Here is a 20,092-nt window from a genome sequence, read left to right on the forward strand (position 1 = left end):
ATCATGACTCAACCATAACCATAATGGAGTTACCAATGCAGCTACAGTACGCCCAAATATGGAGTGTTAGTGTCTCCTCATGGCATCAGATGCAAACAAATCACTCAGCTCCATATATGGGCACAAAAGGGAACGTGCCCATATATGGGCATACACTGATGATTATCAGGGATCCACTAGCTCGATCGGCTTGCCCATTGGTGTGTCTTGGACAGAATGTATGACAAGCACTGCATTACAGCATTGTCAAAAAATGAAAACCAAAGTCCATAAACAGACGCATTAATGCATTAACCCTTTAAGCTCCAGACAAGCTCCGCCCCTACGATGGGCTGTTTGCACCACTCTCCGTAATCGCGTTGTGTTCAGCAGCAGTGGTGATACTCGCCAGAACGCTCTCGATGGTGCTGCTGCAGAACGCTCTGAGGATGCGGACTCTGAACTTCAGGTCCTTTGAGATGTATATTCCAAGTAACTTGAAGTCACAGACCTGTTCCACTGCTACACTATTACATCAGCACATCCAATATGGAGGCGCTGATGAGACGCTTCTTTCAAAATTCACAACTGAAAGGCTTCATTCCAGTGTGAATTGTTTGAATATGTCTATTGTAGGCACTCTAATGTCAGAACCCTTTCCCTCATGGGTCACAGTGATAGGGTTACTCTCCTGTATGAATTCTCATGTGACGTCTGAGATAACCGCTTGTACTGAACTTTGCCCCACACCGGTCGCAGTGATACGGTGTCTCTCCTGTATGAGCTCTCCGGTGTTTTTTTTAGATCACAGCTTGTGCTGAACGCTGTCCCACACTGGTCACAGTGATAGGGTTTCTCTCCTGTATGAGCTCTCTGGTGTTTTTTTAGATCACTGCTTGTGTTGAACCCTGTCCCACACTGGTCACAGGTGTAGGGCTTCTCTCCTCTATGAATTCTCTGGTGTCTTTTGAGAGAACTGCTCTGGCTGAATGTTGACCCACATTGGACACAGCCGTAGGGCTTCTCGCCTGTATGAATTCTCTTATGGTATTTGAGTTCACCGCTTGTACGGAACCTTTTCCCACACTGGTCACAGGGGTAGGGTTTCTCTCCTGTATGAATCCTCTTGTGACGTCTGAGATCACCGCTTTGGCTGAACTTTGACCCACACTGATCACAGTGGTAGGGCTTCTCTCCTGTATGAATTCTCTGGTGGTATTTGAGTTCATTGCTTCTACTGAACCTTTTCCCACAGTGGTCACAGTGGAAGGGTTTCTCCTGTGTATGAATTATCTGATGACCTTTGAGATGATGTCTTCTACTGAATGCTGTCCCACACTGGTCGCAGTGGTAGGGTTTCTCCTGTCTATGAATTTTCTGATGACTTGTGAGATGACCGCTCTGGCTGAACTCTTTCCAACATATGTAACAGTGGTAAGGTTTTTCTCCTGTATGAATTCTCTGGTGACATTTGAGAGAACTGCTCTGGCTGAATCTTGACCCACACTGGTCACAGGGGTAGGGTTTCTCTCCTGTATGAATTCTCTTATGGAGTTTGAGTTCACCGCTTGTACGGAACCTTTTCCCACACTGGTCACAGGGGTAGGGTTTATCTCCTGTATGAATTCTCTTATGGAGTTTGAGTTCACCGCTTGTACGGAACCTTTTCCCACACTGGTCACAGGGGTAGGGTTTATCTCCTGTATGAATTCTCTTATGGAGTTTGAGTTCACCGCTTGTACGGAACCTTTTCCCACACTGGTCACAGGGGTAGGGTTTATCTCCTGTATGAATTCTCTTATGGAGTTTGAGTTCACCGCTTGTACGGAACCTTTCCCCACACTGGTCACAGGGGTAGGGTTTATCTCCTGTATGAATTCTCTTATGGAGTTTGAGTTCACCGCTTGTACGGAACCTTTTCCCACACTGGTCACAGGGGTAGGGTTTATCTCCTGTATGAATTCTCTGGTGACGTTTGAGATTACCGCTCTGGCTGAATCTTGACCCACATATGTAACAGTGATAGGGCTTCTCTCCTGTATGAATTCTCTGGTGAAGTTTGAGACTACCACTCTGGCTGAACGTTGACCCACACTGGTCACAGTGGTAGGGCGTCTTTTCTGTATGACTTCCCTGATGTATTTTGAGTCTCTTGCTTGTGAAGAAGTTCTTCTTCACTCGTTGGGCAAGAAGTCCATCTGGAATGGAGAATGAGGGGAGATAAAGAAACCATAAAGTGTTTTGAAATAACATGCAAACCGTGTTGTATCACCAACTGATAATGTTGACATTTGTATAGCACCTCACTAACTTCAAATTAGAGGTCTTCGGGTAGGTCCGAGACCCAAATTGACCCGGGATCCGACCCGGCTGTGAGCCGGTCCTACATCCATTCACAAGAAACCCGAGCAGCATCTCTCTGTGCTGCTCGGGTTCATTTTTTGCGGGTCATTTTGGGTTCGGGTAGGTCAAATTGGACCCGTGAAGACTTCTACTCCAAAGGGTCTAGGCTTAGTCTTTTTCATGAACCGTTAACCAGTTTATACAGCATATTATTTTAGGGGTGTAGCGATTCAGTAACTGCATTGATGCATCAGAGCACCGCTCTGACATCACGCTCTGGCTTGATGTCCCTTTTATGCCCGTATATTTTATGACCATATATAGTCGACAATGTGATTTGTTTACACTGTTTAGTATCAGTGATGTCAACATGCACATCTCCAAATGTGGGCATTGTTTCAGCAAGAGCATGCGGCTGTTAATCATCTCCAAGTTTGGGCATTGTTTCAGCATGCGGCTTATCAACAATGCCCAACTGACATCACTACAGTGCTCAAATTTGGAGATGACATCACAGACTGGCCTGGACACGGAACACCATATATGGGCATAAAAGAAAGCCAGACAGACAAACGGATACAACAGGTATTGCACAACTGGACATCAATGGTGACTATTTTGCCCAATGGGCACCGGTCTGGGTTCTCCTACATTCAATCTCTCACATACTGTGCACACCCCCGGGCACAGGACTAGTATTAATAATACATTTTAATTGTAACACTTTATATTTGAAGGAACAGGTGATGACAATGATACTAATGGCATTAATTAAAAATGTAAAAAGAAAGAAAAAGGGTACAAATGATATGAAACAAACAAATATTAAAATGCTCAGTGATGATGACTTGGTTACTTTGGCACAGTGTATCTGTATCCTAAAACACTATTTGATTTATGAGTATGTTTAAAACACATGTGAAGTTTAAGCCATTTATATTTTTGATAGGAGATGTGTATTTGTTATGGAGACAGTCAGTGACTTCAAAAGGAGTCTTGGTTTTGGTCCAAGTTCCGCGTTCAACACAGCAGAATCCCAAAGCACTGTGCCACTCTTAAAGTGTTTATTAATTTGTTTGTCTATTTATTAACTGATTAATTAGGGTCTCTTACAGTGAATAAAATGTGTCAGTATTTTGTTAATTGAAATAGTCATGCAAATTGCATTGATGGCAGGGCATCTCACCTGTATGAATTCTCTGGTGCTGTTTGAGAGAACTGTTTCTGCTGAACTTTGTTCCACACTGGTCACAGGGGTAGGGCTTCTCTCCTGTATGGATTCTCTGGTGACGTTTGAGATTAGCACTCCAGCTGAATCTTGACCCACACTGGTCACAGTGGTAGCTCTTCTTTCCTGTATGACTTGCCAACTGACCTGGAATTGTATGTTATTTTTATTAAAGAGCTCTTCATTTCCGTTCACGAAAAAATATTTAAAAAAAAGACTGAAGCAAGCTACCGTATATTATACTTAGATGACTCTATTTGTATTGTCTGTCGACGAAAGAAAGCTTCAAAGGAAACATAAAAACAGCACGTGCCTATTCTGTGTAACTTTATAACAGGTTTCAACATGGCTTCCAGCAGTCTGCGGCTCTGGTAGATCTCTCGCTGCTCCTCCCCGGACGTTATTGGAAAGCCTTTGGAGGACATCTCTCTTTTAAAAGCCTGGAACAGTTCATCTTCTGTCCATTTCGATGTTCGACATTCGAGGCACGGTTCTAATAGGGATTTGAATTTACTTGCAGACATTTTTTCGTTTGGCGATGGCGATAATTTGACAAATGACTTGACACTATATACAACTCTACTTCACTTCCACTTGTGAGCACAGCTTAGACAGTCAGTCTCTGAATAGCAGCATCTGTAACACACAGATTGAGTCATTTGTTAGACGGGTGAATATATGGTTGAAACAAAAACAAAAAACAGTAATACAAAAGTGTTTTTTTCTTTTATTTTTGTGCTTTGTACCCCTTTTCCTCCCAAATTTAGTGGTTATGCCAATTAATTCCTGTCCACACACATTCGTATATTGTCACTGCTGTCGTATCCTACAACTCCAGTGAGGAGCCCCCAGTGATAGGACATAAGCTAGAGCCTTCGTCCTACTCCTCCTGCCCAACACTCCCCATGCTGACAGGTGCTGCTCCAGCCTGTAGGATTACGTGCAGTGACAAATATCACCCTCCTCGCCTGGCTTTGCTCCCCCGAACACGGGCGAACTGTTTTGGTGTAGAGGCTCGACAAAGAGGGATGCCCCGCTGTGGATTCGAACCCCCAGCCACCAGGCACTTTACTACATGTACCACCCAAGCAAAATGTTTTTCACTGGATTCTCGTACTATAAGGCATGCTCAGAACGGGAGGATTTAGGCCTACTGAACTACTGCTCTTGCAAAAATATCTGCCCCTCCCCCCCAGGATCATCAGTCCAATGTCTCATCACTCCGACTACGTGGCTACGTGTGCGGTTAGGGGAGTAATGCGTGTCGGAACAAACCTGCTCAAATCTGAGTTCCAGAAAGGAGTCATTTTCAAACTGGTGTCCAAGATGTCTGCCATGGAGCTTACATACTAGACTTTTGAGGCTTTAGGCTAGGGCTGTGACTCTCTCCGCCATATATAGTGTGTGTGTGTGTGTGTGTGTGTGTGTGCGTAAATATATATATGTATATATATATATATATATATATATATATATATATGTGTGTATATGTCTGTGTGTATATATACAGTATATACTAGTAAGACACCTAAGGCCAGTGATGTATATCGGACCAGTTACCCATATATGGAGATCCATGTACTGCATATGGAGATATGCTTACTCAGTTATTCATTTTGTGAAAGTCCCATGACGTCTATGACATCTGACATCATACATACAATCCCTTTTATGCCCATATATGGAGATCCCTGTCTGTAGAACCAGCCACACATAGGCCTATATGGGCTGTCTTTCTCTATATATGGGCATTCCCATATGAAGTCCTAGATGGGATTAATATTGATGACGTCAGCGATCTCCATATATGGGCCTAAAAGGGATTCTGTTAGTGTGGTTCCCCTGACATCACAGTGATGTCAGAGCGTGAGTGGCAAACCATTCTGTTAGAGTGGTTCCCCTGACATCAGTGATGACAGAGCATGATGTCAGAGCGGCAAACCCATAGACTGTAAAAAAGCGTACACGGACAGACGTCCGTCCGGACATGATGTGCCATTTCTCATACTAAACTGCGACCTTCGGTCGCAATAAGCTATCATCTAAAAATTGTTATGGCATTTATTGAATGCAACTTCAGGCAGGAGCTAAGGGAAAACATTCAGTCACCAATTAGGAACAATCACTTTTTGGCAAGTGCAAAACAGTTATTTATGGGTTGCCTACTGTCACCTCTGGCATGTACTTTTTTGTTTCAGGTCCTTGAAACAAAAAAAGGAACTTGGAATAATGTGTGCCAGCTCTAAAACAATGCAGAGTTGTGTGTCTGTGTGTGTGTGTGTGTGTGTGTGTGTGTGTGTGTGTGTTAAATGTCATGGCTGGTTGTTTGACCCATGATTTATGTATCATGGGTACAAGCAGAGGTAGACAGGATAAACGTTGCAATATGGATTTTAACAGCCTGCGTGTGCTCCCATAATTTCAATAAAAATGACCTTTATTGGCTTGAGAAAAACATATGTTTACAGTTTCAGGATCCAGATGGACCATTACGGGAAGTGCATGCAATCATACAGATATATTAACTTACCGTAGGCTAATAGTGAATATTACAGATGGGTCTAACATTGCTTCAGTTATCAAATACATTTTTGTACACCTATAGCCTACTTTTTGCATTTTAATGGCTGAAATTGTACCCATAATTTTCCAATGCAAACCTAATAAAATTATCAAAATCATAAAATTCACCAGAACACAGGAGAATACATTCACTCTGTTAAAAAGTTTCGCTAGGGAAGTTCACACAGTTCCAAAAATCTCCTGTATTCTGACTGTCCAATGTTGGCAACCCAGCCTGGTCTATCCACAAGTTTCCAGCGTCCCATCGTGCATGGCACAGAAGGTGGGCGGCAGTTCCGGCGTCGCAGCCGAGCCCAGCCGAGTGTGATCTACAAGCGACGTGAGCTTGTATGTCAGCTGTTCTCTACACTAGTACACGCCATACCGGTCCGGACGGATGTGCCCCACACATAATTGTACAGTAAATTCCCACGGAAACAGGTGGATAGGCCATATAGAGATTAGATAACAGGCTGCATTAGTTCATTCTTATCAGACTGAAACACGCGGCCTTTCTGTTCAACTGACACAAGTACGCGCGCGAGCGCACACGCATGCACGCGCGCACGCGCACACGTATGCACGCGCACGCGCGCACACACACACACACACACACACACACACACACACACACACACACAGTCTGCCACCTTTTTTGTATGTTATAAACTTGAAAAGGAGACATAGGCCTACCACCAAATAAAATAAATACATTTTCAAACGTATGACGTTTAATTTGTTAAGGGCTGCACCACAATACTTATTGCCAGGCCTTTCATGATGATCCTATGTCATATTTGATTGTCTATTGTCATATAAATAAATCCAACAATAAATCGTGCATTAATATCGGCAACATGAACTAACTATAACTGACTATAAAAAAAAACAGCATAGGCTAAGACGATTCAATTACGGCTTTTCTGCAGGCTTCTTGCCTATACGAAATCCACAGGCTATTGCATTATTTAGGCTATAGTAGCCTAAACCAGTGTTCTATTTTATTTATTTTTTGTGCTGCTTTATAAAACACTGCATCAATTAGACTTAATTGGTTTAATTGCTTACAACAAAACCATCAGGCCCCTTAATAGTCTATAGAAAACATAAGACTGGCTTCGTTTTTGCAGTTTAATAGGCCTAATGTCTATTACACTCTGAATAGTGTTGTAATATATATATATATATATATATATATATATATATATCAAGAGGATTGCATTATGATATTCTGTAGGCTGAATTCAGTAAAATCCTCTTGTATCTGTGTGTAACTGAGTGTACATAAATAGTCCTTTTGGTTAACATTTTGTAGGCCCTACACTTAAATAAATTATCATGGGTATTTTAGGCTGAAATATAATAATAATAGGCCACGCCACCGATAATAATAATGATAATAGTAATGGTGATAATGATAATAAAATGATAATGATAAAACATGTTAATAATAGGCTAATAATAATAATAATAATAATCATCGACGTACCGTCAATGCATGGAGAGTTGAAAGTCTTGGTATTTTCACGGACGTGTGCGTTTCAGTCCGAAATCCGAATACACCCTCTCTTCCGTGCGTGTGCGTGCGTGTGCGCTGTGCCTGTGTGTGGTTAGATAGAAGGCTGACCGCCCAGCCCACCCATAGTACTGCTGCCTGGCACCAATAATCTTTGCGCTTCGAATAATAAAATGATACAACAATACAATGTCATATGGCGTCTTTCTTTGATGGTTGCATGGTGATATTCTTGCTAAATACAAATTATCAGTTTAAATTCACGTTGGCGTTCTTCTCTATAGGAAAACAACAAAAACAAAAAACAAACTCAATATAAAAAGGAACACACATTTATGCAGATAGGCTATAATAACTTGGTGGTGTAATCATTGATTGAATACTTTAACAGTTTGCAAATAGTACAGTGGTATGATGGTGCAAAAATCAAACCTCGGTTCGAAGTGGAGTGGTGAATCTGAGCAGCGTGCGTGCGTGCGTGTATGTGTGTGTGTGTGTTGAGTGTGCCTGGCCTGCACAAAACAGCGCCCTCCTTTAACTAGTGTGTTGTGTGTGGCCACTCAAGGTATTGCCAGGCTACGGACACGGCCAGCCAGCCACCCACCCACCCACCCACCCACGGACATACCCACGGACATACCTGTCTATTGGGAGTGCTTTCACCACTCCAAAAAAGATAACACATGCAGCCCTAAGGGCTTGTGTCCATTAATTGTGGTCCTGTGAGGCATTTAAAGACGTAAAATATACAATAATATACAAGACATCATCAACACTATAGTTTAAAACATAAGTGTAAGGGGGGAGGGGGCGCCTAGCATCAGTTAAAGGTGCTCTTTTGGTGGTTTTGGAGGAGGGTAAGGAGTCACACTTTATGAAAATTGAATCCTGCGATAATACAAAGAAATGAAGATAATTATCATCTTTGATGGCGTCATAATGTATTGCGATATTGTAATAAAATCAGATATCACTTTCTATTTGCTATCAAATCACAATATGAACTCCTTTGTTTATTTATCATTCTCTGCCAGCATTTTTACAGTTTTTCATTAAGATCCAATCCATCAACAGTCTCCAAAGGTGCACATTGATGTCATAGAATCAGGAAAAAGAAGGGAAAAAAAGTCCAGTTTCAATAATCCCATGTAACATATCATGTTGAATGCAGGCTGCTCCAGACAGTGTTTACAAATTGAGTCAATGGAGTGTGTGTCTTTCTCTGTCTGTCTCTCACACACAGCTTGGTGAACAGTACCCTCTAGTGGCCAAAAATGGAATCTCTTAATCTACTCTTTAGCAGAAAATTTGCTAATAATGATCATAGCATTACCATTACGTGTCATAATTACTGTCATAACCAATAGAAATACATACATATAAATGTAATACATATGCATATAGTTTTTCCATTATTTATCTGAATATATAATAAGTAAAAGAATTGAAATAGTGCCCCATTCATTGCGCATGTAATAGAATACAGCAAAATGACATCCTAATGGAAACTTCGGTTGACGCAGTATAAACATCCATGATATTTTTGCTTGTCTATCCCAGTGGTTCTCAACCTTTTCTGGCCGTGACCCCCAAAATAATATTTTTTTAACTGGGGACCCCCCACCCTGACAAGCACTAAGAGTTGAGACATTACATTTTGTATAACACGGTTCTATTGTGAAAATAGCAGATCTACATGCTCACAACGCCTCGCGTTGCGAGGCGTTGTGAGCATGTAGATCTGCTATTTTCACAATTTCTGCCTCTAATATTTGACAATTTGGCCCATGTTTAATTTGTCATTTTAGATTAAAAAGTCATTTTTAGAAATGTGCAGATACCCTCTATACACTTAAACTTTATGTTGGTTTGTATACTGTTTTTGTATACTGTTGAGTGAGAAAACAATGTTGCACATTAAGGTAATCTGGAGACCCCACAAAATAATGTGGGGACCCCCTGGGGGTCCTGACCCACAGGTTGAGAACCACTGGTCTATCCAACTCCCTGAAAAGATACAGCCGTTTAATTTGATCCTCCCAGTAAAGTAATTCATAGTGTAATGTCTTCCCTCGGTGTGAATTCACTGATGTCTTTTCAGAGCACTGACTGACTGACTCACTCAGTCGACAAAGAGTTTTCTCCGGCGTGAACACGCTGGTGTTTCCTCAAGGAACCTGACTGAATGAAACTCTTGTCACAGTGTTTACACTGGAAAGGTTTTTCTCCCGTGTGGAGACGCTGGTGCGCCTTCAGGGAACCCGTCTCGGTGAAACTCTTGTCGCAATGTTTACACTGGAAAGGTTTTTCGCCAGTGTGGACGCGGTGGTGTTTCTGCAGGTCGGACGACGCGCCGAAACCCTTGTTGCAAAATTTACAGTGGAAAGGTTTTTCGCCAGTGTGGATACGCTGGTGTTTGTCCAGGTCGGACGACTGATTGAAACTCTTGTCGCAATGTGCGCAGTGGAAAGGTTTTTCCCCGGTGTGAAGGCGCTGGTGTGTCTTCAGGGAAAACGCCCGGCTGAAACTCTTGTCACAGTGGTCACAGCGGAAAGGTTTTTCTCCAGTGTGGACACGCTGGTGTATCTTCAGGTGAGTGGACTGAATGAAACTCTTGTCGCAGTGTTCACAGTGGAAAGGTTTTTCTCCGGTGTGGATACGCAGGTGTGCCTTCAGGTCACTCGACGCACTGAAACCCTTGTTGCAAAAATTACACTGGTAAGGTTTTTCTCCAGTGTGGGTACGCTGGTGTGTCTTCAGGTCACTTGACTGAATGAAACTCTTGCCACACTGTTCGCAGTGGAAAGGTTTTTCGCCACTGTGACCACGTTGGTGTATCTTGAGAGAATATGAACGGTTGAAACTCTTGTTACAAAGTTGACACTGGAAAGGTTTGTCCCCAGTGTGGACGCCTGCGCTCGTCTCCCCCCAATCATCACTGTCGTCAGCGTCGGATTGAAGCTCAACTGCTAGTAATGTCAACATTGACCCAACAGGCTCCTCTGGTCTCTGAAGCAGCTCCTCCTGCTCCTCTTTAATCCGTGGAGGCTCTGGTTCCTCCTGGGGCAGACTGGGGCTCCTCTCCTGTTCAGGAGCAACCTCTTTACACACGGCCATGTGCAGGACGTCTAGGAGCAGAAAAACAACATGGTAGTCAAGACTGGATTCCAAATATATACATCTATTTTTTCTATCTTCAGTGTTCCATGTACAAAGCTATTGCCTACTAAGACTGACCAAATGGTTACTAAATAAGAATCTTTGTCTTGGGCTAATTTCACAAACCACTGTACTGATCAGCGCCACATTTCGTGTGCATGCGGCCAGTAGGCAAGCATTCTTTACATCCAATATAATGTGCTGCAAGTCATGGTCATGTTTCGGTTTTGTACAGATTATTAAAATACAGACTGTCAATTGACGTGCCATGCACTGAAATCTGAAAATAGTTGAAGATATAATAATAATATCTCAAATGTATATAGCGCTTTTCTAAGTACCCAAAGACGCTTTACATGGGGGCAAGAGAAAACTAAAAATAACAACTTTATTAGAGAAAAACATTAAGACTAAAGATAAAAAGGACAGTGGAATGAGTTAGTTGGGGAAAGCAGAAGATATACTTATTTGATAGTTGTTAACCACCTATAGAAGTCTGAAATGGCTATTTGCAACCATATACTAACGTAATTCACAGTGAAACAAGGGGCTGGGTGGCTGTGAGGTGTGAGCCACCCAGCCACAATCGAGTTTTCCAGCTCAATGTTTACAACAGTTACACAGTGTTCATATGTGATCTAAAGTATGTGATCTAAACTTGTTGCTTTGTACACAGCAATAATCAAGTGTATGTTGCTGCATTGGTTATATCTCACCTTAAATGTTTTTGAAAACATTTAATTGTATGTGTATTGTTTATAACACAATTAATACACACACACTTTGGCCATCCTCTTTGTTCAAATTCAACTAAGTAGAACATTATAGTATCTAGCATAGACTTAATTAATCATAGCTGTGTGAAAGACTACTTAACGAGTGCTTAAAGGAACAGGACATCCCAAATAATCACCCTTTTCTTTGTTATAAAATGTGTCACTTGTGATAGGGAGCGATTATATGATCATAGGCTTGTGGATTCAGAGCTTTCCGCTGTTTCTGTGCACTTCCGGTGTCTGGTTAGAAAATAAATGTTTGGTGCCACTCATTACATATTTGCTCACTCTGATCGATTTCTGCGAGGTGACATAAGCATACATAACCACGCCTACATTTTAGAATCTGAATTCTGATCAAATAAATAAAGAGGCAGGGTTTCTATAAAACGCCCATCCAGCGCTTGGGGCCAGACAGGTCTGTAGAAGACATGATTATGTCAATTCACACTATCTGGATGGTTTATCCAGGCGGGGTCCGCTCATAATTCCAACACCGTATTATTGCACACATTAACTTAAGAGTGAGGTTAGGGATAGGGTCAGTTATAATGGGGACAGTCGGAATAATGGGGCGTCGGAATAATGACCAGACTATCCCTGCTTGGCACTCAGCATCAAGGATTGGATCGTGATAAGACCCTGTGACATACCCGCGTCATGTCCAGGGGTTATACTTTAACATCATGGCTGGGGGATAATACCTGTATATCAAGCCACCTCATGCCACAGAAACAGGAGATACGCTCCTGCCCAATGGGCCACATGGCTCAGGGATACCTGATTCTCACGGCTACCTACTTACCTGCCGAAGTACTCTCATGTTGTTTTTGTTTGACAGGAAATAATAGACCTTTCGCTAAGCCCCTCCCCCCAACTGCTATGATTAGACCACAGCGTCACAAAACTCTTCCGGGGGACAAGTTGGCCTCTCCTCCTATTGGATACCCCATGTTATTTAGCCTCATTTCAGTTGATGATTAGCGACATTAATATCAAGAAGATTCATATAATACAATAACGCCATGGTGAAACGTTGCTACTGGGCACCCTGCAACAGTGATTCTATGCACCCAGAACGTGTGATGGGAGCATTTATTTTTTACAAACCTGCCTGGGAAAAGTGCAGGCTGCGGTCTGACGGAATGGTTAGCACTGCTCAAATAGGGACAAGGACTGACAGATACAGAGATTTGCAAGTGTGACCACACTATCTTTCTAGTTTTCATATTGCAGGGGTGTCCAAAACATTTTCAAATGGGGCCTCTAAGGAAAATATTAAATGACCCAATCGGCATCGGCAGGTATCGCTACTCACCCCACGGAGGTTAGGGTTAGGTTTGGTTTGGTGACTTGTAGAAATAGTGACACGCTCCCCTATATCTCCTGACATAATGTATTTTTGTCGGACCATAACATAGTCACATACTGTACATATAGTATGTATCACATTTAAAAAATATATATTTAGCCTTCATCAATATTTAATATAAATTGTCTTTTGTCAGGTGTGTGCTCTGAACAAAACACAAATAACTGTGTTATTTCACATTACCAAATGTAACCAGACGTGCAAGGTAAAAAATACAATAAAATAGCCTTTCGTTGACCCCTTCAGAATGAGACAACAGGGAACATGGAATCCCGACAAAATTGTACTCTGGGAAAATATTCTTGTTTGGCGGTGCTGGTGGGCCATTTATAAAACAATTTAGGAATGAAGTAGCGGGTCGTATAAGATTTGTCCTCGGGCCGCACTTTGGACACCTGTCATATTGTTTACCAAGACCATATCCACAACTTTCCAACATCCCATCGTGCATAGCGCAGAAGTTGCACGGAGCTTCCGGCACCGCAGCCGAGTGTGATCTACAAGCTCACAACGGCTGCATCTGCGACGCGACGTGAGCTTGTAAGTCTGCTGTTAACCGGAAGTGTGGTGCAAAACAATCTCCAGTAAATTCCCACGGAAAGAGGTGGATAGTTGAAAAACATACTGAGGTGTGGGTGGTCTTCAGGTTCCTCCTGTTTAATAGAAAGGTCCATGGCTGAGTCTGGAGAGTTCATCTTCACCTGCAGTCTGGACTCCACACACTGGTCTGAAATGAAGGAATTGAATAATTACTTTAATTACTGGAGAGACACAGCAGTGGTGTCGAGAATAACTATTTGCAGGATGTAGAGGCGAGATGGCATATGTCAACTTTCCAAAATATGAATCTTGGATTCATATATTTATATATTAGGGATTAAGAAATCACGCTTGGAAACAGATGGACTCCTGCAATGCAAATAGTAGTTTAAAGTAAATAAGGTGAAAGTAACCCATCTCTTTTTAATGTTTCTGCTGCCATGCATCCCATCCTTCTACACCAGGGGTCAGCAACCTTTTTGAAATGAAGTGCCATGTTTTTATTTTCAAGATAAGTCAGTGTGCCATGTCAACATACATTTTAATGACACCCCAAAAACACTGACATATTTTGATGGGCAGGACATTGTTATTATAACGGTCAGTTCATTAGTCTCATTAGCAATAACCCACCTATCTTCCCGAATCCCTCCCCAGTCAAGAATTTTAATGAACTAGCCCTTACCCGTTCAAAGATATGAGCTCCAAAATGATGTGCAGTGTGTGGGTTATGGGATGTGCACTGTGCATACAGTATATGAGGGATGGAAAGTAACTTTAACTGGTGCTTGCATGATAATATGTAGGAGCATCAATGTAAGAAATACCCGTTTCGTTTAATGGCTACCCCCCCCACCCCACCCACCCACCCGCCTGCGCACACACCCGCCTGCCTGCACACACACACACACACACACACACACACACACACACACACACGCACACACACACACACACAGAGAGAGCTGGTTAAACATGTTGCCTCATGCTAGATGCAGAATAGATGTGCCTCATGCTAGATGCAGAATAGATAGTAGATACACCATAAAAATGCTAATATACAGTATACGATTTGTGAAAGTGACAAACGGGCTTCACAGTTATGTTAGGTGTGTTCATATGCTAATGGTGATGCGATTTCAGATCAATTGCTCCAGCCACTGAGGAGAAACGCTGTTTCAGACAGACAGACAGACAGACAGACAGACAGACAGACAGACAGACAGACAGACAGACAGACAGACAGACAGACAGACAGACAGACAGACAGACAGACAGACAGACAGACAGACAGACAGACACTCACTCACTCACTCACTCACTCACTCACTCACTCACTCAGACATTCGCAAAATTATAGTATAGATGTAGAATTATGTGCAGGATGTAATATGCTGCACATTGGGTGACTTAATTTAATTGACCATGTTTAAAACAATAGTTGACACTTATGCAAGTGTGCCAGTGATCACCCTCCCCTGTGCCAATGTTGGCACCAGTGCCTAAGATCAGCAAGAGCCGCTGATACAAACGACCTACGGCCTGGTCGCGACTTAGGCCACGACTTGGAGGTCGTAGGTCCCGGTTCTGGAGGTTTTGCGCGATCTCGGTCGTAATTCAGCGACCTGGGAAGTCCGCGATCGAAACTCTACGCTTGCTAAGGGAAGGGACGCGAGTTTAGAAACTCTACGCTTGCTAAGGGAAGGAGCGCCGCGATCGAAACTCTACGCTTGCTAAGGGAAGGGACGCGAGTTTAGAAACTCTACGCTTGCTAAGGGAAGGAGCGCTCGTTTTCAACAGCGTCGGCAGGTTAGCTACTCAGTGTCGGCAGGTTAGGGTTAGGGTTAGGGTTAGGGTTAGGGTTAGAGTTGGGGTTAGGGTTAAGGTTAGGGTTAGAGTTAGAGTTGGGGTTAGGGTTAAGGATAGGTTTTGGTGCACCTCGCGCGGTCCAAGTGACTACAATGGAGCGCTTCCTACCTCCGGTTCAGCCAATCACAAGCTTCAAAAGGTTGAATAGCGCTGCTGCTCTAGAATATTCTGCAAAAAGACCTTTTAAATACGACCGCGGACTTCCCAGGTCGCTGAACAACGGCCCGATCGCGCAACAACGGCCCGGGGACGACCGAGGTGGCGCAACCACGGCCGGGGGTCGCGAAACTAGACCGGCCGCGACCTAACAAGTATGTACCGCGAACTACGACCTCCAGAACCGGGACCTACGACCTCCAGGTCGTGGCCTAGGTCGCGACCAGGCCGTAGGTCGTTCGTATCAGCGGCTGTCTCTCCCTAAGATTGCCTACCCCTGTTCTAACAGTAACCAACACCACCGACAGACAGAAACTAACTTTGTTTGACTCGTCAGTGGTGCTTGGAGATAGGTCATGGGGACTCGGTTAGGATTAATCTTTCAGGGAGCATGCATATATATGCAGAGCATCTGAGCATGAGCATTTAGTGACCAAAATTATTAAGTGACACACACACACACACACACACACACACACACACACACACACACCTAAAGCAGCGGCATCAGTTCAGAAAAAGCTAAGGTATGGCAACATGACTGGTGTCAGACACCAGCCATGTTGCCATACCTTAGCAACAGGCACGATTACAGTACATTTTATTATTTCCCCCTGTAGCCAAGGTATGGCAGCTGCTATAGCTTGCCATAACCAATTGACGCCTCTGACCTAAAGCAAAATGGCAGGCCTAGTTCGGTGCTTTCGTACGCCGAGACCCCAAAACCTAAAATAGCACTGTTTTATTTTACCTTAGTTAAAGTTCGTGGACGTTGTTCTCTTTGTGTCTTCAGGTTCAAAACGGCAGTCGGCCCCTAAAAACCTCCAACTGGATTAAGTTAAACCGCTAGAAAACGTCTGTCCATCTATCACCTGTAATGGATGGACTCTATCTATCTAGACTGTTCTAGATGCTAGCTCCTTCGCGTTAGCTCACAAAATTGAACTCCGTGAGTAAATTCCTCCCGTTTCACAACGTGCCAGCCTGTCACTCTTTACACAGACCGAGACTGTTGCGTGAAGACACACTCAGACATAAGTTACACAAAGGTTTGAGCACAGAATGTCTCTGTTCACTCTGCTATAGTATCCACAATCCACCGATTACAACCCGGATGAGAGAGAAGGACGGACGGACAGACACGGTCCTCGTCCTTCCCTCTACCTCGTCCGGGTTGAAACACGGTCAACACACACTATTAACTATGTTCCCACAGATTGTTGTTGGTTTCTTAAAGCCCACTAATGGTGCAAGGCAAGTTATCATTTTCTGTTACATTTCTTAAAGGGGTCCTGCCACGCCCCGAAGTTGTCATAGTAGTAAACAGTGGGTGACTGTGGGTCACGTGGTCTCTCTGAAAACACTTTGAAACTGCACCCGACGTGTATCTGACTAACCTCGCATCACCAGTCTTTCCACCATCCCCACTAAAATGTATTTTATTTTCTAAATCTGTGTATATAAAAATTATATTCCCACACAAATGTGGTTGTTACATCAACATTGTTCATGTGAATATGATTGTTTATGCTTACGTGTTGAGAAAAAAAAAAGCTAAATCACCGGGTTGTTATTGTCACGTCTCCCCGGGGACCAGCGCTCTATCCGCGGGGAGGAGAGGTAGAAAGCAGCCTGTCCTGCACCGAGGAGGAACCACCATTACCACAGCGTTTCTGAAACTGTTCATTTCAGCAATGTATATATCCTCCCTCAAATCACTTATTTAAACCAACATCGTCCATAATACGTTTTTTTGTATCCTTATTTATTGGAAATATAACGCTGGTTTTCACTCTCTCTCTAATACAGTATCTGACTTAAAGTCCTGTTCGCAATTTGGTGTTAGGGGAGTTTCTCACCTGAACTGAGTCAGTGGGTCCCTAGACATGAATAATCACAGAGGTGCTCGTCCGCCATAGTGCCAGGAATGGCGCAATGGCCAAATCAAATATGGCCACCAATCGGCTATGATGAAAATCTAACTTTTCTGTTTCTGGGTGTATATGCACGTGTAATACCTCCATTTGGACTAATTGGGGTGTGAGGAATTCATTTCTGATATTGTTTTGACCATTTTGGGTGATTTGGACCTCAAAAGGTCATGGTCAAGGTCATTTTGCTATTCCGAAGACCGTGGGCCATAACTTGGCCATTGTTAGGAGTAAAAACAGGTGCAGTAGGTCTAAATCAACTAATGCTGACATGTATAATTCATTTCTGACATTGTTTTGACCATTAAGGATCATCTTGTCTTTGAAATATCAATTTCAATGCCATTTTTCAAAAACGATTGTGTTCATTACTTGCACTTTTATAGTATTTTTTGTAAGTTTGTTACTATTTTATATTACGTTTGTTTTGTTTATAACAAAAGACATACTAGTGAGAAATACAACAAGTAAACATCCACATTTAACTTTAAAGGGGGGTTTTAAATGGGTGTTTAAATGAGCAAATAAGACTATTTATGAATAAAAGTGACAAATAAAATCACACAACAAAAGCACACACAAAATTAAATAACAATTTCCCTCAAAGTGCACCATATTGTGATTGTGTGCATCCAAGTTAGTATGATGTGTTTTTACAGGATGTATTTGCCATTGTTCCATGGCAAAATATGATGCACCGATATCCATCAGCAAGGTAGCCATATCCTCGAGAGTCGAAGTGTTCCTTGCATCCATCCATGTTCCATTGGTTCTAGTCTTTCCTCAGGTTCCTTGGCTGTTGCAAGCAGGTGGCAAGACATGCACTAGAAAGGTGCCTTGTTGGTCTCAGCAGTTGTACTTCTCTGCTACCAATGCTGTGTCTTGTTCTGTCAAGGTCTTTGCCTCTCCAAAGTTTGTTAGATATTGTATTCGGTCAGAAGCCATAGCTGCATGCTTAGTCCCCCACCTGGCCCATGCAGTCATCTCCAGTTTCCAAGGCATATGTCCCCTGATCACTGTCTTGGCTAGTGGTGCTCCAAGATGAGAGACTGCTTGATGCTGTAGAAGCATGTGCCGCTGCACACCTAGTGCCATACTGCTACCAGATCTACTTAATCCCCAGTGCTTGGAAGTATCACTACGACAACTCTCTGGGGTCCACTCATAATCCTGGCGACCCATTATTCCCTCAATTAGGTAAGGGTTATGGGTAGGTTTAGTTATAATAGGGCCAGTTGACTCCACATGTACCAGCAGTTTGGTGACAGCCTCTCCAATCTAGTTCAAACTTTGGGATCTCTTCACCTCCAGCCCCTTTTGCAGGGAGCCACTCATCATCATCAGAGATAACAGAGTCGACAGACGCACCCATCCCTCATCAACTTTACAAATTCTGGGTGTCTGAGGAGAACAAACAGCTCTCCAGCTGTGTGTTCGGAATATGGTGTCCATTCAAGCTTGTGGCGATGTAGGTAGAACAGCTGCCTTGGAATCTGAAGGTTCCAGGGTCGATTTCTGGCTCCTCCTGCTTATTTGTCGAAGTGTCCTTAAGCAAGACACTGAACCCCTAACTGCTCCCGATGAGCACCTTGCATGGTTTCATGGTGTGAATGTATGTGTGAATGTGTTTGTTGGGCGAATGTGAAATAGATTGTACAGCGCTTTGGAGAAGAGCGCTATATACTGTAAATGCAGTCCATTTACCATTATCAGCTCTGTTGTCTCTGTTGATGATGTCGCTAGTGGAGAAGAGATCCCAGACATCTTGAATAGGATTGAGGAGGCTGACACCTGGTGCATGTACAGCCTCCATTATAACTAAGCCTATCCCTAACCTTCACTAACCTAACTATGAGCGGACCCCAGAGAGTTGTAGTCTCCTTCACATTACTGCTATACTACACCCCATATTTCCAAGCACTGGGGATGAAGGAGATCTGGCAGCAGTATGGCACTAAACTGCATCAAGCAGTCTCATCTTGGAGCACCACTAGCCAAGACAGTGATCAAAGCACATATGCCTTGGAGACAGGAGATGACTGCATGGGCCAGGTGAGGATTAAACATGTAGTTATGGCTTCTGACCAAGTACAATATCTAACAAACTTTGGAGAGTCAAAGACCTTGACAGAACAAGACACAGCATTGGTAGCAGAGAAGTACAACTGCTGAGACCAACAAGGCACCTTTCTAGCGCATTTCTTGCCACCTGCTTGCAACAGCCAAGGAACCTGAGGAAAGACTAGAACCAATGGAACATGGAACAGGGCATGACATAAAGGCTTGTCCTGTTGTCTGTGACAAGTGCCCATACTATGGAGTGGAGGGAGAAAGGGGGGTCAAGTGACTTTTGTCCCCGGACAAGTGAATGGGAAATATACTTGTCCAAAGGACAACTGCCTCAAAAAGTCAATGTCAAGCTCTGATGGATGGAAGGAGGACTTTGACTTTAGTACACTCCTGCCATGTCTGAAGCAAGACACTCGAAACTGATGAAGTTCTGTGCATCATATTTTGCCATGGAACAATGACAAATCCATCCTGTAAAAACACCTCATACTAACTTGCATGCACACAATCACAATATGGTGCACTTTGAGGGAAATTGTTATTTAATTTTGTGTGTTATTTTGTTGTGTAATTTTATTTGTCACTTTTATT

This window comes from Nannobrachium achirus (assembly GCF_963921795.1).
Source record: "Nannobrachium achirus genome assembly, chromosome: 1".
NCBI classification, from domain to species: domain Eukaryota; kingdom Metazoa; phylum Chordata; class Actinopteri; order Myctophiformes; family Myctophidae; genus Nannobrachium; species Nannobrachium achirus.